The following is a 14,443-nucleotide window of genomic DNA, read 5'->3' on the forward strand; positions in this document are numbered from 1 at the left end:
AGACTGCTACAAAATTTGCACCACCTTCTTCCTACCTCAATTCTCTATTATATATAGTGGAGACCATGTTATGTTGCTTTCTTTATCTCACTCTTTTAAGGCTCAGTTTGGTAGGAGTATAAATACAAAATGTACTGTGAAAATACATATAAAATAATGCAAAATATAAGGTTTTGCACTCTACAAATTTGTATTTATACTCTTTATAAACCGAGCCTTATTCACTCATACTAGTGCAAATGAATCAAAATTGAGCCTCAAATTAAAATAGAAGGCTTACTCCAGTGAGAAGAAACCCCATCCTTCTATTTGAGTTATATTTGATAACAAGATTTTTTTTTTTTGTTTTTAATTTAATTTCATAAGTGTGCTTATATTAATTAGATTGCCACCATGTGTTTCACTTAACTTTCTGATACACAAAAGTAGAGAAAAGTTAACTCCTTTTGCCGTGTAAAGAGGTCTATAATTAAAGTGATCACAGAGAATACAAAGGGAGCCCTCTTGTTCATATTAGCTTTTTTGACAGATTAGGGTTAATGCTCGTGGTATGACAGATGGGCTGGCAATCTACTTCTAAGGGCAATAATGAGGGAAAAAACTGCCAACAAGTCTAAATTATGCTATATGTTTGTTGGCTGCTGTCCCATTCTATTTTGTATTTATTCCAATTTGGATACCCTCTGTTAGGCCAAAGATTTTGGATTCTCCATGAATTTGATCCCACGAGGGATGACGTAGCAAAAATCAAATTATCCATTTGGCACTTATCAGTGACATTAGCTACTTGTAATCTTGTGTGCTATACCTGATCACATGTAAGCATCCAAATAATCAACTTGATGGGAAACCCTCTAAATTTGTACAAATAGGGGTGATCATGGACCTAGGGGTGTCAACGGATTGGCTTTGGGTTGGACTCCGTCCAAATCAAAATCCATTTGGATGGATTGGATGGACGAATAAGATATATTGAATTTGGATGGATTGGACATACCAATATGACATATTGGATTGGACTTGGTCCGTCCATAATAAATTTATATTGGATTGAGCCAATATCTGGTCCATTGATAGAAGATAAGAACATACGTGTTAATGGATCAGGTTTGAGTTGAAACCAATCTAAATTAACAAGAATTTGAATAGATTAGACAGTCCCTAGACCGGTCCAAAGTGGCCCAAAATAATCATTGGACTGGATTGGACCAGGTCCATTTGTAATGGATTCACATTAGATTGGACTGGATTTGACCAAATCCAATCCAATTTACACCTCTACATGGACCAGACACGGGTCGAGTTTGACATGTATGTGAAGGGTTATAGTCTGGGCCCAGGCTGGGCTTTAGACTGAGTTGGGATCACCTGCCAACAAAAGATGTTCCAACACCATCCCAACATGATTTGACACCACACATCTTATATACATAGTGGGTCTCACTTTTATGATGGGCCCAAGCAAAGTTTTAAAAACCGACCCAGAAACAGGATCGTTCTGGCCACCAGTTTCCAGTCAGTGGTTCGACCATCCGGATCAAACGGTTTGGACGGTTTGAGTATTTTAACAATGATATGTCATCTTACCCATTAGATTGGAATATTAGGGTAAGATGCATATAAATATAAAGAGAAAATAAAGATGGAATGAAAGGTATTTGAGAATTTGGGTGAAAGAGTTTAAAAGAAGAAGAAGAAGGAAGAGGAGGGCTTGAAGGCTGCAGTGGCAACAACGATGGTGAAAAATGGGAGTAGATATGAGATTTCACTGTTCAGATCTCTCTCTCTCTCTCTCGTAGATTTGACATCTAGAGTCTAAAGACTCTAAACTTTTCTTCCAGATCTCAAAATGTGAAATCTCTCTCAATGGATCTCAGATCCGAGAGATTTCAGATATTAGATTTGAGAGATCTTATTCCCTTTTCATTTTGTTGCTACAAGTTAATAAACCGCAAACCGTTCTCTGAGTCGAATGGTTCAATGGTCAAACCGTTCGGGTCAATGGTTTGTTGACTAATTTAATGGTTTTTGACCAAAGACTGGGTTTGGGGTAAAACAGAACCGGTCAACAATGGTTCGAAAGCATTAGATCCAAGTCTAATGATGAAATGTGTGGTGTCAGATCATGTTAGGAGAGTGTTGGAATGTCTTTTATTGGCTGATGATCTATACTCCTTTAGCCCCTATGGTTTTAAATATATAATCATCATCTAAACCTCGTCTCAATTATATGGGATCGGCTACATGGGGTTCTGCCATTCTGCTTTGTTTAGTGTCAATATTTATTATTAGATTATGGGTACTTAAATCCTTTCTATTTACTTCCATCCACATCGCCTTTAAATAAAAAATATGGTGTATATATAATATTTTATCTATTACAAGTTAAAGGGGATAGAGGATTAAGGCAAATAAAAAAGATGAGTCAAAGTGGTAACAAATGATTTAAGTGTTCATAATTTAACAATGGATATTGCATTGAACAATGAAAAGCGAAACAGTGTTTGTATAACTGACGCCCATATGGTTGGGATAAGTAATCTTAGGCGGAGTTTGAAATTGATTATTTAACAAATAAATGCTTATTCTAATAAATACTCATGAGCATTTGATGAAAATTCTCTTATTTCAATCTGGGGCAGTATAGATATTTTCAAAATGATATGATAGGCCAACATAGGTCAAAAAGAAATAAGGCCCAAAATAAGCACTTACCCTTGGAGGATGATGATAATGATAATGAATATGATGATAGTTGTGGGTCTGGCTAGGCTAAAGTATTATGCCCAGAAAATTTGTGCCTGACGCAGGCTGAGGCTCAGGTCGGGCTAGAAATGGTCGTCCATATGTACAATGCCCTATTTCCATGTCCATCTAACAAATCATAACCCCTCTATAGAGAGGTGAAGAACACTGCCTTGTTGGTTCAAGAGAATGGCATTCTCCCATTTTCTTAGTCTTAGGAATGTAATACCATTCCATTTCTTATATGAACCAAACAAATTATAAGAACAAATCATTCCAATTCCGATTCTAATTTAACTGTGAACCAAATGGACCCTAAGAAATCTGTATAAAGTGTATTAAGTTAACTTTCAAAAGTGGCTGCATGTCCTAACTCCAAGTATTTAACATATCAGTGGATTCAAAAAACCGATATGCATCTTACCATATACAGTTACACACCAATATATATTGATGCTTCAAACCTTGTAACCATTAGCATAGTTCAAAGCAAGGTTTTTAAAATTGAATCGGATAATGAACCAGTCAGGGGTTCGGTTTCTAGGTCAAATGATTTGACCGTTTGAACCAAACAAATGGCCTGTTCTGACAAAAAAAATAAAAAAATAATAAAAAACAGCCAAAACTGCTGGACGGTTTAAATGGTTTGACTGCCCGGGTCAACAGTTTACTGACCAAATCAACGGTTTTTGGCAAAATAACAGTTCTGGGGTAAAATGGTGACTGGTTCCCAATTTTTTCGATCTAACCATCCGGTCCAGTCCGATTTTGAAAACCGTGATTCAAAGTATTAATATACCTCTATGTTCAAAGTATTAATACCATACGATATGCCCCATATTCATCTTAACCATAGACACCCACATTATTAAAGGCGTGATCAACTGTTGTCCAATTTACCATTGTGTCAACTGGCCAAAAGCAATAAATGAACCAATATTATTGAGCAAACAGCCAACTCGCCAAGCACTCCATCCATATCCTGATCGGGTATGCACGCTCAATGAATACACCGACTAATCACTCAATGAGTTTGCTAACACCTATCCCATAAACATTCAATGGTAGGTGATGAAGGAAGATTTGGCTCGACCTCACAATTATGCGACACGTGGCAGAAACGACAGCTCGGCAAAAGGGCCAAGCCTAGGCGTGAACAAGGGGACACCAGCGGACCGAACTCCCTACGGGGGGCCCAAACTCACCCTTGGCCCAAAACTAGAGTAATCCGAACTGGCCGACCTTGTAACAGCTCGAGATATACCTCGCCGAATTGGCCGACCTTGTAACAGCTCGGGATATACCTCGCCGAACTGGCCGACCTTGTAACAGTTCATGATTCACCTCGCCGAACTGACCTGCCCTATAGATACCTCCGAACTCAAGACTTCGCCTCGCTCACCACTCCGCATCACCTTCTGGGCACCAAAACCAAACAAGTCGTACCATGCCTGACACTGAGGAAGTACGTGCCCGAGGGCGCCGCACCTGATTGACTTGGGATCTGACGCTTGGCGGCCGCACTCTAAACGACCACCTGCCACCACCACTAACACTGCCATCTCTAGTTAGAGAGACGGTTAGGCAGTGACGGTTCTGTCCCAGCAGAAAGGACGACGGTCGAATTGACAAGCGCAAGGGTAATCATACCCGACTTGACAAGGGCCTCGGAACGAGTGCGCGAAGTCATTATAAGAGCCCCCTGCCCCCCAGCAAAGGAGGTATGCAAACTTTGCGCTATCTGGTATTATCTTGCTTTTGAAGGATTCTAACTTGAGCTTCGGAGCCGCTACACCGGGTTCCCCCCCGGAGCTTCCTCATCTCCTCCATTTCAGGTTCCCTGCTACCCCGTTCAGAAGCAAGGTCGTTGACAGCTAAGACCGGCCGGATCGCGCTCCATCAATTGGCGCCGTCTGTGGGAAAGCTTCAAAAAGCCTCCCTCCAAACTTCCATAACCCCTTTTCTTCAAAAAACCCAACACTCATGGCCTCCTCCAGCAACGCCGGACGTGGCACGGAGACAAACACCACTGGGGAACAACTTCAAATCCCCGTGGTGTGCGTTGGACAGTTCACCATCCCCCTTTCGGTGGATGGGATCCCCAGCTTGAACGCGCCACAAGCAGTGGCGCCCGTAAACCTTCCTACCACAAGCATCCCCTTTCCTCTCCCCATTGAGACAACCTTTACTAAACCGACTGGCGTCCCCCTGGCAGCCAGCGAAAACCGGTTGGACGACCTGATGCAGTGCATGCGGGCAATGCAAGCCCAAATGCAACAGTTCCAGCAGCACCAGCTTCACCAGCACCAAGTACTGCACAACATCTCTCAGTATCACTATCAACAGCAGTTCCCCCAATTGCCACTGAACCAACCACTACTTCCACCTCGCCACCCCGCTCCGAGGCCGGTCAATGCCTCCCCGTAGGATGGACTCCCCCACCAGGCGAAGGCCTCCCGGCCCCAGAACCCCCTAACAGCCAGGCCTTGTCCCCAGGCCGAAGAGAGAAAAATATCATCCCCGCCTCGCAACTCGCAGGCGGGTCGGGAACCTCGCCCGTGAGGTCGGCACCCCGGTGCTCCAAGCCCGAGTTCTCGCTCACGGAAAACCGATTCGGCGCCCTGGCGGCAGACTACCAGCATTCCGGGCCCATCGAGCTCGGTAACACGGAGGCCAGCAGTGCCAGTACAAGGCCCACTCAACAACGAAGGCATCGGCGAAGTCGCTGAACCGCCACCCGTGTCTTGTCAGAGCTCAGAGGGAAAGAGATGAGCTCGGACGAGGTAGGAGCTGCCCCGATTCTCTCAGTTCCTTCCCCCCTCACATCAGAACTCCTGGCGGTCCCCTTACCCAGAAATTTCAAACTCCCACCTCTGGACAAGTATGACGGGTCCTTCGACCCCAACGACCACGTTGACGCCTTTCAGTCCTAGATGCACCTCGCCAGGGCCAGCGAATCGTGCATGTACGTGGCCTTTACCACCACCCTCAAGGGAGTAGCCCGCACTTGGTACAGGAACCTGGCCCCCGGGTCGATAAAGTGCTGGGCCCAGTTCGTGCAGGTCTTTACCGCACACTTTGTCACCAGCCAACGGTGCCCCAGAACAGAGGAAAGCATCTTCGGAGTAGTCCAAAGAGAAGGAGAATCCATCCGGGGCTACATCAAGCGATTCAACGAAGCATGCTTGCAGATACCGCGGTTGGACCCCGCAGTGCAGCTCACGGCGGCCAAAAGAGGGGTGACACACAAAGAATTCAAATGGCACATGGTGGCTAACCAGCCCGCAACCGTGGTCGAATTCCTCAAGCTCACGGATAAGTTCATGAGGACAGAGGAAGAAATCAACCAACGAACCGAAGGCGGGAATGAGAAAAGAAAGAGGGAAGGCAAGCTCTCCAACCCGGTCGACAGAAAAAACCCGGCCCGGGAGCCAAAGCCGAACCAGTCGTTCCGAGCTCCCCTAGCAGTTCGGACGGACTACACGCCGTTAAACACAAGGCGGACTGAGATCTTAATGACGATCAAAGACGCCTCGTACGTGAAGTGGCCACCTCGCCTAAAGGGAAATCCGAACGAGAGAAATAAGAATTTGTATTGTAGTTTCCATAGAGACCATGGTCATAGTACCAAGCAGTGTAATAACCTCCGGGACGAGATAGAGGGGCTCATCCATCACGGATACTTGAGAAACTTTGTACAGCACAACAATAACAATAAGGCAGGTTGGCAAGGGGAGCACGAAAAGGATGCCCCGAGTCTAGCAGCAGACCTGCCGAACCATTGCAGCAACAGCCTCTGGAAGAGAGGCTAGTTCGGGGAACCATCCATGTAATTATGGGAGGTTCGATGGTAGCGGGGTGTACCTCGGCAGCAGCCCGGACTTCAATTCGCGAAGCGGCCCTCGAAGAACGGAACCCCCCAAAGAGACCAAAGACCGAAGAACCAATCTTCTTCACGGAGGACGACGCGCGGGGGGTCCGCTACCCCCATGATGACGCGCTTGTCATTAAACTAAGGATCAGCGACTTCGAGGTCAGACGCGTACTCGTAGATTCGGGCAACTCAGTGGACATCCTCTTTAAATCAGCATTTGACCAGCTACAGTTACAGAGGAGCGAGCTGAAGCCCGCGAACACTCCCTTGGTGGGTTTCAGCGGAGAGGAAGTCAGGCCCCTCGGAAAAATAACAGTACCTGTGGAAGTCGGCACATGGCCTTGTGCGGTCAGACTCAACCATGATTTCCTGGTGGTCGTGACCCCCTCCCCATACAATGCCATAATAGGGCGGCCGATCACGCATATCCTACGGGCGGTGGTCTCCACCTACTATTTGGCCATGAAGTTCCCTACGGACTTCGGTGTGGGGGTAGCGCGGGGCAACCAGCTCGAGTCCCGCAAGTGTTATGTTGCCGCCCTGAAGAGAAAAACCAAGGTGGCCGACGACCTTGAACTGGAGTGGCCTGCGGAGCAAGGTGAGGAACGAGCTTCGCCCACGGAGGAAACGGTCGCAATCCCCACTTCGGCTATGGACCCAGCTCGTACACTTCAGATCGGAGCTTCCGTCGAGGAACCCCTACGAACCGAATTGGTGAGTTTTTTACTTCAAAATTTAGATATTTTTGCCTGGTCCGCGACCGACATGCCCGGCGTTAGCCCCGATCTGATAACTCACAAACTTAATACTGACCCTGTAGTCAGACCCGTTAGACAGAAGAAACACAACTTAGCCCCATAACGCTAGAGGGCGGTCGACGAGGAGGTCGAGAAGCTCCTCACAGCAAACTTCATAAGAGAAGTCCATTACCCGAGCTGGGTGGCCAACCCGGTGTTGGTAAAAAAGGCAAACGGCAAGTGGCGCATGTGCGTCGACTACACCGACCTGAACCGAGCTTGCCCGAAAGATTGCTACCCCCTCCCGAGAATTGACCGCCTAGTGGACGCGACCTCGGTAAATGAGTTGCTAAGCTTCCTGGACGCCTACTCGGGCTACAACCAAATCCGGATGGACCCATCCGATGAGGAAAAAACCAGCTTCATAACCGAGTTCGGCCTATATTGCTACAAGGTCATGCCCTTCGGACTAAAAAATGCCGGGGCGACTTTCCAAAGACTTGTAAATAGGCTGTTTCGACCCCTAATTGGCACGAAGATAGAGTGCTATGTAGACAACATGGTCGTCAAGACTCAGTTTTCACAAGAATTAATACAAGCCTTGAATTCTGTCTTCCAAATCCTGTGTCAGTTTAGCATGAAATTGAACCCCAACAAATGTGTCTTCGGCGTCACCTCGGGCAAATTCCTAGGGTACATTGTCAATCGGCGCGGTATTGAGGCCAACCCGGACAAGATAAAAGCCATTCTAGATATGAGACCACCTCGGAAAGTAAAAGAGGTTTAGAGGCTAAACGGCCGCATAGCCGCTCTAAGCCGCTTCATGTCCAAATCAGCAATCAAAGGCAAAGAGTTCGAGTGGACCCAGGACTGCCAGCTCGCGTTTGACGAGCTAAAAGGTTACCTCGCTAGTGTGCCAACCTTAGCCCGGCCCGAGGAGGGCAAGGTCTTAGAACTGTACCTCTCGGCAAGCGACAAGGTGGTCAGTTTGGTACTAATAAAAGAAACAGACCGGGTCCAGCGACCCATCTATTATGTTAGTAAAATTTTGCAGGGAGTAGAGACAAGGTACCCGCAGATAGAAAAGCTAGAATACGCCCTAGTGATAGTAGCTCGGAAACTCCGCCCATACTTCCAGGCTCACACCGTCATCGTCTTGACTGACAAACCTCTGAGACAAGTTTTACTCAAACCCGAGGTTTTCGATCAACTGACGAAATGGGCCATCGAACTCAGCGAGTACGACCTCCAGTACAAACCAAGAACCGCTATTAAGGCCCAAGCTTTGGCAGATTTTATCGCCGAGTGCACTTTCAGCCACGAATCCCCACAGGTCGAGCCCGAGGTCCCCAGTTCGGGCGAACCCAGAGCTCCCGAGCCAATAGAGTCTGAACCCCGTGAAGTAGCAGCTAGTGTGGCATCTCTCCTGGTCAGGCGAAACGTGAACTGGGATGAGGAGCCCTGGATCCTTCACGTGGATGGTTCCTCGAACCGGCAAGGCAGCGGAGCTGGAATAGTCTTATGCGGCCCGGGCGGCACAAAATTAGAATACGCATTACGCTTTGAGTTCGCGGCATCCAACAACGAGGTAGAGTACGAAGCACTGATTGTTGGGCTGGACCTAGCGCGAAAGGTAAAGGCAAAACACTTGGTCATCTGCAGCGAATCCCAGCTCGTGGTCAACCAAGTTACAGGCGAGTATGAAGCACGCGAGCTCTCTATGATCGCATATTTGGCCAAAGTAAAAGAATCCCTGCTCAACTTCCAATCACATTTCATCAGGCAAATCCCGAGGTCAGAGAACACTGAGGCCGACGCCCTGTCCCGGTTAGCCAGCACAAGTCACAACGACATGAGAACTGTTTACATAGAGGACTTACCTCGGCCTAATATTCTCGGGGGGACAGAGGAGGTCGCTCCTGTCTTGGAAGCAGAGCCGAGCTGGGTCGACCCACTCGCGAGCTTCTTGATAGACGGAACCCTCCCTGCAGAACGCAATGCGGCCAAGATGGTGAAACGCCAGGTAGCCAAATACGTCATAATAGACGAACGGTTATACTGACGGTCGTACACGCTCCCCTACTTGGGTTGCCTGTGACCTGCCGAAGCCGAGTTCGTACTCCGCGACACTCATGAAGACCTGGGAGGCGGACACTTGGGGGGCAGAGCAGTCGCCCAAAAAGCACTTCGACAAGGATACTATTGGCCAACGATGAAGGCAGAATCTGTCGAGCTCGTCAGAAAATGCGACAAGTGTCAGAAGCACGCCAATATCTACCATCAACCTGCCTCCGACCTCAAATACCTTGCCAGCCCGTGGCCCTTTGCACAATTGGGCATTGACCTCCTGGGGCCATTCCCACCAGCAACAGGTGGAAGAAAATTTCTAGTTGTTGTAGTAGATTACTTTACGAAGTGGATAGAAGCCGAACCTCTGGCAACTGTTACGACTCGAAACATTCAAAACTTCTTTTGGAAGAACATAGTATGTCGCTTCGGGTTACCTCGGGTACTAATCTCCGACAACGGCAAGTAGTTTGAGGGCGCCTTCTGTAGGCAAACGGTCAGACAGAAGTAATGAACAGAGCCATCCTGCGCGGACTGAAAGCACGTCTGGATCGAGCTAAGGGATTGTGGGCCGAAGAGCTACCAAGTGTCTTATGGGCTCACTGAACTACAGAAAAAACTGCCACGGGAGAAACCCCCTTCAACCTCACCTACGGCACTGAAGCAGTGATCCCGACAGAAATCAAAGTACCAGCATTGCGACTAGAAACATACGATGATTGGACGAACGGAGACAAGTTACGTACCAACCTTGACCTATTGGATGAGGTAAGGGACCTCGCGCACATCCGAACAGCGGCATACCAGTAGCAGGTAGCTCGCTACTACAATACCAGAGTAAAGCAACGAAGCTTCCGAGTCGGCGACCTGGTCCTTCGTAAGATTATGGTGCCCGAACCCGGCGTAGGCAAACTTGGACCAAACTGGGAAGGGCCCTATAAAGTAAAAAGAGCGCTCGGGGGGGCATACAAACTCAAAACCTTGGAAGGCAAACAAGTACCTCGAGCGTGGAACATCGTGAACTTAAGGCGATACTACCTATAAACCGCCAAGCGAAGTGGACGAAATCAGGTCCTATGTGCCACGATGCAGAGCCAAGAAGAACCTCGGCGTAAACAAGCAAAGAAGAGCATAATATCAGCTTGGCAAAAAATCAGTTCGCTGCAAAAAGCCTTCGCGGCAAAACAGGTCGCGGAAGTATAATAACCCGGGCAAGAAAGTGGCATATTCAGTTCGACAAAGAATCAGTTTGGGGAAAAGGAACACAGGCAAAAAGATTATCTATTCCGTTGCAAGAAACAGGAGTATATTGGCCATTAGAAGGCGCTAAAAAAAAATTGTTACATGCCCGGAGCTACTTCTTCGCCATCAGAAGGCACTTCAACAACACCCGAAGGCCCTGCCTCTCCTTCAGAGTCCGGCTCGCCATCGGCAGCATTGGCCATCTCCTGAGTTATACGCGAAGTGGATATGGCACTAACGCCGAGGTCGGGGTACGTATTCCGGATCATCCACCTGCTCAGTTTGAACCCCCTCTTGTAAGAATCCACCATCAGATCGTCAAAACACGGAGAGGCAATGTAGTCTTCAACGGCCTTCTTCTTGGCGTCTTCAATGCATTGGGAAAAAATTTGTGTTCTCTCCCTGATGTCCTCCTGAAGATATTCGACTTGATGCTGCAAATCCAACTTCAAGTCCGCCATATGCTTGACAACTACCCCCATGGCCTCGGCGTCACGCTGAGACCTTGCCTACCTGGCCATCGCGACGCGAGCAGCCTCTTCGGCAGCATAAGCGGCCGCCTCAGCAGCCCGGGTATTCGCCTCTGCAGTGCGGAAAGCTTCTTCAGCAGCATGAGCGGCAGCCTCAGCAGCTCGCGCCTGTCGCGAGCTCCTCTCCACTTGGGCCGCTAAGGCATGAATTGAAGAATTCACCTACCAAAAGAAACAAGTTAGTAATAACAGCAAAAGCGACAGGAAATAAAAAAGGCAGATGGAATCTAACTTACCACCATAGCATGTGTTACGGCGGGTACGGTGACCTGATTCAAAGGAAGATCAGTCCACGCCACGATCTCCTCAGGGAAAGTAGCCTCCCTACTCTTCTGAAGAGCGTAGTTCGGCGTCAACACGCTTCTGAACTCCCCTTGAGCTCCCGAACCCGAGGACCCAGCCCGCATATGAGCGGACCCAGAGTGAGCAGGAGCACTTGAGTATGCAGGAGCACCCGTATGAGTGGTCTCAGCGTAAGGCGCCCCCGCAGTTTCGTGCATCGGTGGAGTCACCTCGGGCTCCCTAGGCAGATCCTCCTGCGTGTGGTCTGGAACTTGGGGCTCCTCGTCCAGGGGCAGCTTGACATGAGTTCGCTTGGTGACCCGCTTCCTCCTCTTCATACCTTGGAACAGACGCCCCCCACGAGTTCTCTCCGCATCCATCACACCTACAGAAATGAGTTCGACATCAGAAAAAATGAAAGAACATAGCAAGCAAGAAACCGCATAGCTAGAAACCTACCCGAACTCAGGCCGGCCGCAATAAGCTTGGCCTCCGTTAAGTAGTGATGGCACTTTAAACCTTGCCGTGCCCATTGTTGGAGGCCCTTCACCGTCTCTTTATCGAGAGTAACACCTGAATTGGGAGCGGCCTCACCCCACCCGGTCTGAAAGGGCCATCCTTGTGCACTTCGCACACCAAAGTAGTCTCGCTTCCACGCTGGGACCTTATTAGAAAGATCGTGCAGAAGCTTAAAACCCTAGCGAGGAGAAAGGTAATACGCCCGTCTTCCCCTAGGAAGAGAACCTGCCTGTCTCTTGAGCATCAAGATGGAGGAGAATATCTCTAAGTCCAAGGGGAAGTTCTGCTCGCAAAAAAGGGAAACTGTCCCCACCAGGTTCCAAATAGAGTTCGGATGAAATTGGCCAATGGTGACACCGAAATGGTTTATGACTTCGACGAGAAGGGGGTGGAAAGGAAGTCGCAACCCCGTAGCGAGCTGCTCTCAAAAAATCACGATCTCATCAGGACTGTGTTCCCAAGGAAAGCTACCCGAAGGAATAAAATATGTATACCCCCCGGGAAGGTTGTAAGACATAAGTATGGATTGAAGCCCCTCAGGCGTCATGGTCGAGGGACCAAACCTGTCTAGCATCCGACCTCGGCGGGAGGTAGACGCCAAGCTACCCGAAGCGGCTCGGCCTACTGGTTCATAGTCCTCGAGTTCCACCTCAGGATCACTGAGGCAGTCGGGGGACACGACTCGGTTGGTAGAACATACGTCGGCCCTACTTGAAGAGTCGTCTGAGCTATCAAAGCTAGACATTGAGGAAAAGGTGGATTCAGGAAGGTACTCATCGGAAGAAAGTTTTGAAGGCTCCGGAGACGGGAACAAGCCAAAGAACCTTGAAGGCTATATAACCAGCCTTGACGCGAGCTGAAAAAAACTTGGACGCGAGCTCAGTAGACACCGCAGAAGTGACAAATCGACTGGGGTCCCCCACTATTTATAGCTACAATAACTAAGGATCAACCGTGCAGATCAAAGACGATCTGACGGCCCACGTTTTCACTGACCGCACATCCCGTAAGGTTGAGACGTGATTGGCGCACGTCTTTCCGAAAAGAGTGAGACGTTAGCGCACGCCTTTTTGAAACCGACGTCGCGCCGACACGCGTCTTTCCGAAATTGACCGCGCTGCACGTCTCCCTGACAGCCGCCCCGCGCACGTACAGCAGTGGCGCGCCTTTTTGAATGACCCGCTGTCACGTCCTAGCGGTGCAAATTTTTGAAATTTAAAATGCGCGCTGTCACAACCATCAGCATTTATGAGTAGGCACGTTTCCAGCCTTCACGGAAACTGAAGAACCTTGGCAAAAGCAACTCGCGCAGTCAAGATCCAAAGGACGGGGCACCCTTGGCGCGAGGAGTGGGGGGCAATTGATGAAGGAAGATTTGGCCCGACCTCACAATTATGCGACACGTGGCAAAAATGACAGCTCGGCAAAAGGGCCAAGCCTAGGCGTGAACAAGGGGACACCAGCGGACCGAACTCCCTACGGGGGGCCCGAACTCACCCTTGGCCCAAAACTAGAGTAATCCGAACTGGCCGACCTTGCAACAGCTCGGGATATACCTCGCCGAACTGGCCAACCTTGTAACAGCTCGGGATATACCTCGCCGAACTGGCCGAGCTTGTAACAGCTCGGGATATACCTCACCGAACTAGCCGACCTTGTAACAGCTCGTGATATACCTCGCCGAACTGGCCGACCTTGTAACAGCTCGGGATATACCTCGCCGAACTGGCCGACCTTGTAACAGTTCAGGATTCACCTCGCCGAACTGACCTGCCCTATAGATACCTCCGAACTCAAGACTTCGCCTCGCTCACCACTCTGCATCACCTTCTGGGCACCAAAACCAAACAAGTCGTACCATGCCTGACACTGAGGAAGTCCGTGCCCAAGGGCGCCGCACCTAACTGACTTGGGATCTGACGCTTGGCGGCCGCACTCTAAACGGCCACCTGCCACCGCCACTGACACCGCCATCTCCAGTTAGAGAGACGGTTAGGCAGTGACGGTTCTGTCCCAGCAGAAAGGACGACGGCCGAATTGACAAGCACAAGGGTAATCATACCCGACCTGACAAGGGCCTCGGAACGAGTGCGCGAAGTGATTATAAGAGCCCCCTGCCCCCTAGCAAAGGAGGTATGCAAACTTTGCGCTATCTGGTATTATCTTGCTTTTGAAGGATTCTAACTTGAGCTTCGGAGCCGCTACACCGGGTTCCCCCCCGGAGCTTCCTCATCTCCTCCGTTTCAGGTTCCCTGCTACCCCGTTCAGAAGCAAGGTCGTTGACAGCTAAGACCGGCCGGATCGCGCTCCATCAGTAGGCATGCTCAATGAGCAGACATACTGAATAAGCACTCAAATACCCTTGCTTGATTTTATTTCCATCTCTGGTTGGACCTAACTGGCCTATCCATCAACCTTCCTTCACACCAACCAAAGCAAGGCAAAAA

Source organism: Nelumbo lutea, chromosome 2 (genome assembly GCF_056320005.1).
Source record: "Nelumbo lutea isolate HS-2025 chromosome 2, American lotus-T2T, whole genome shotgun sequence".
NCBI lineage: Eukaryota > Viridiplantae > Streptophyta > Magnoliopsida > Proteales > Nelumbonaceae > Nelumbo > Nelumbo lutea.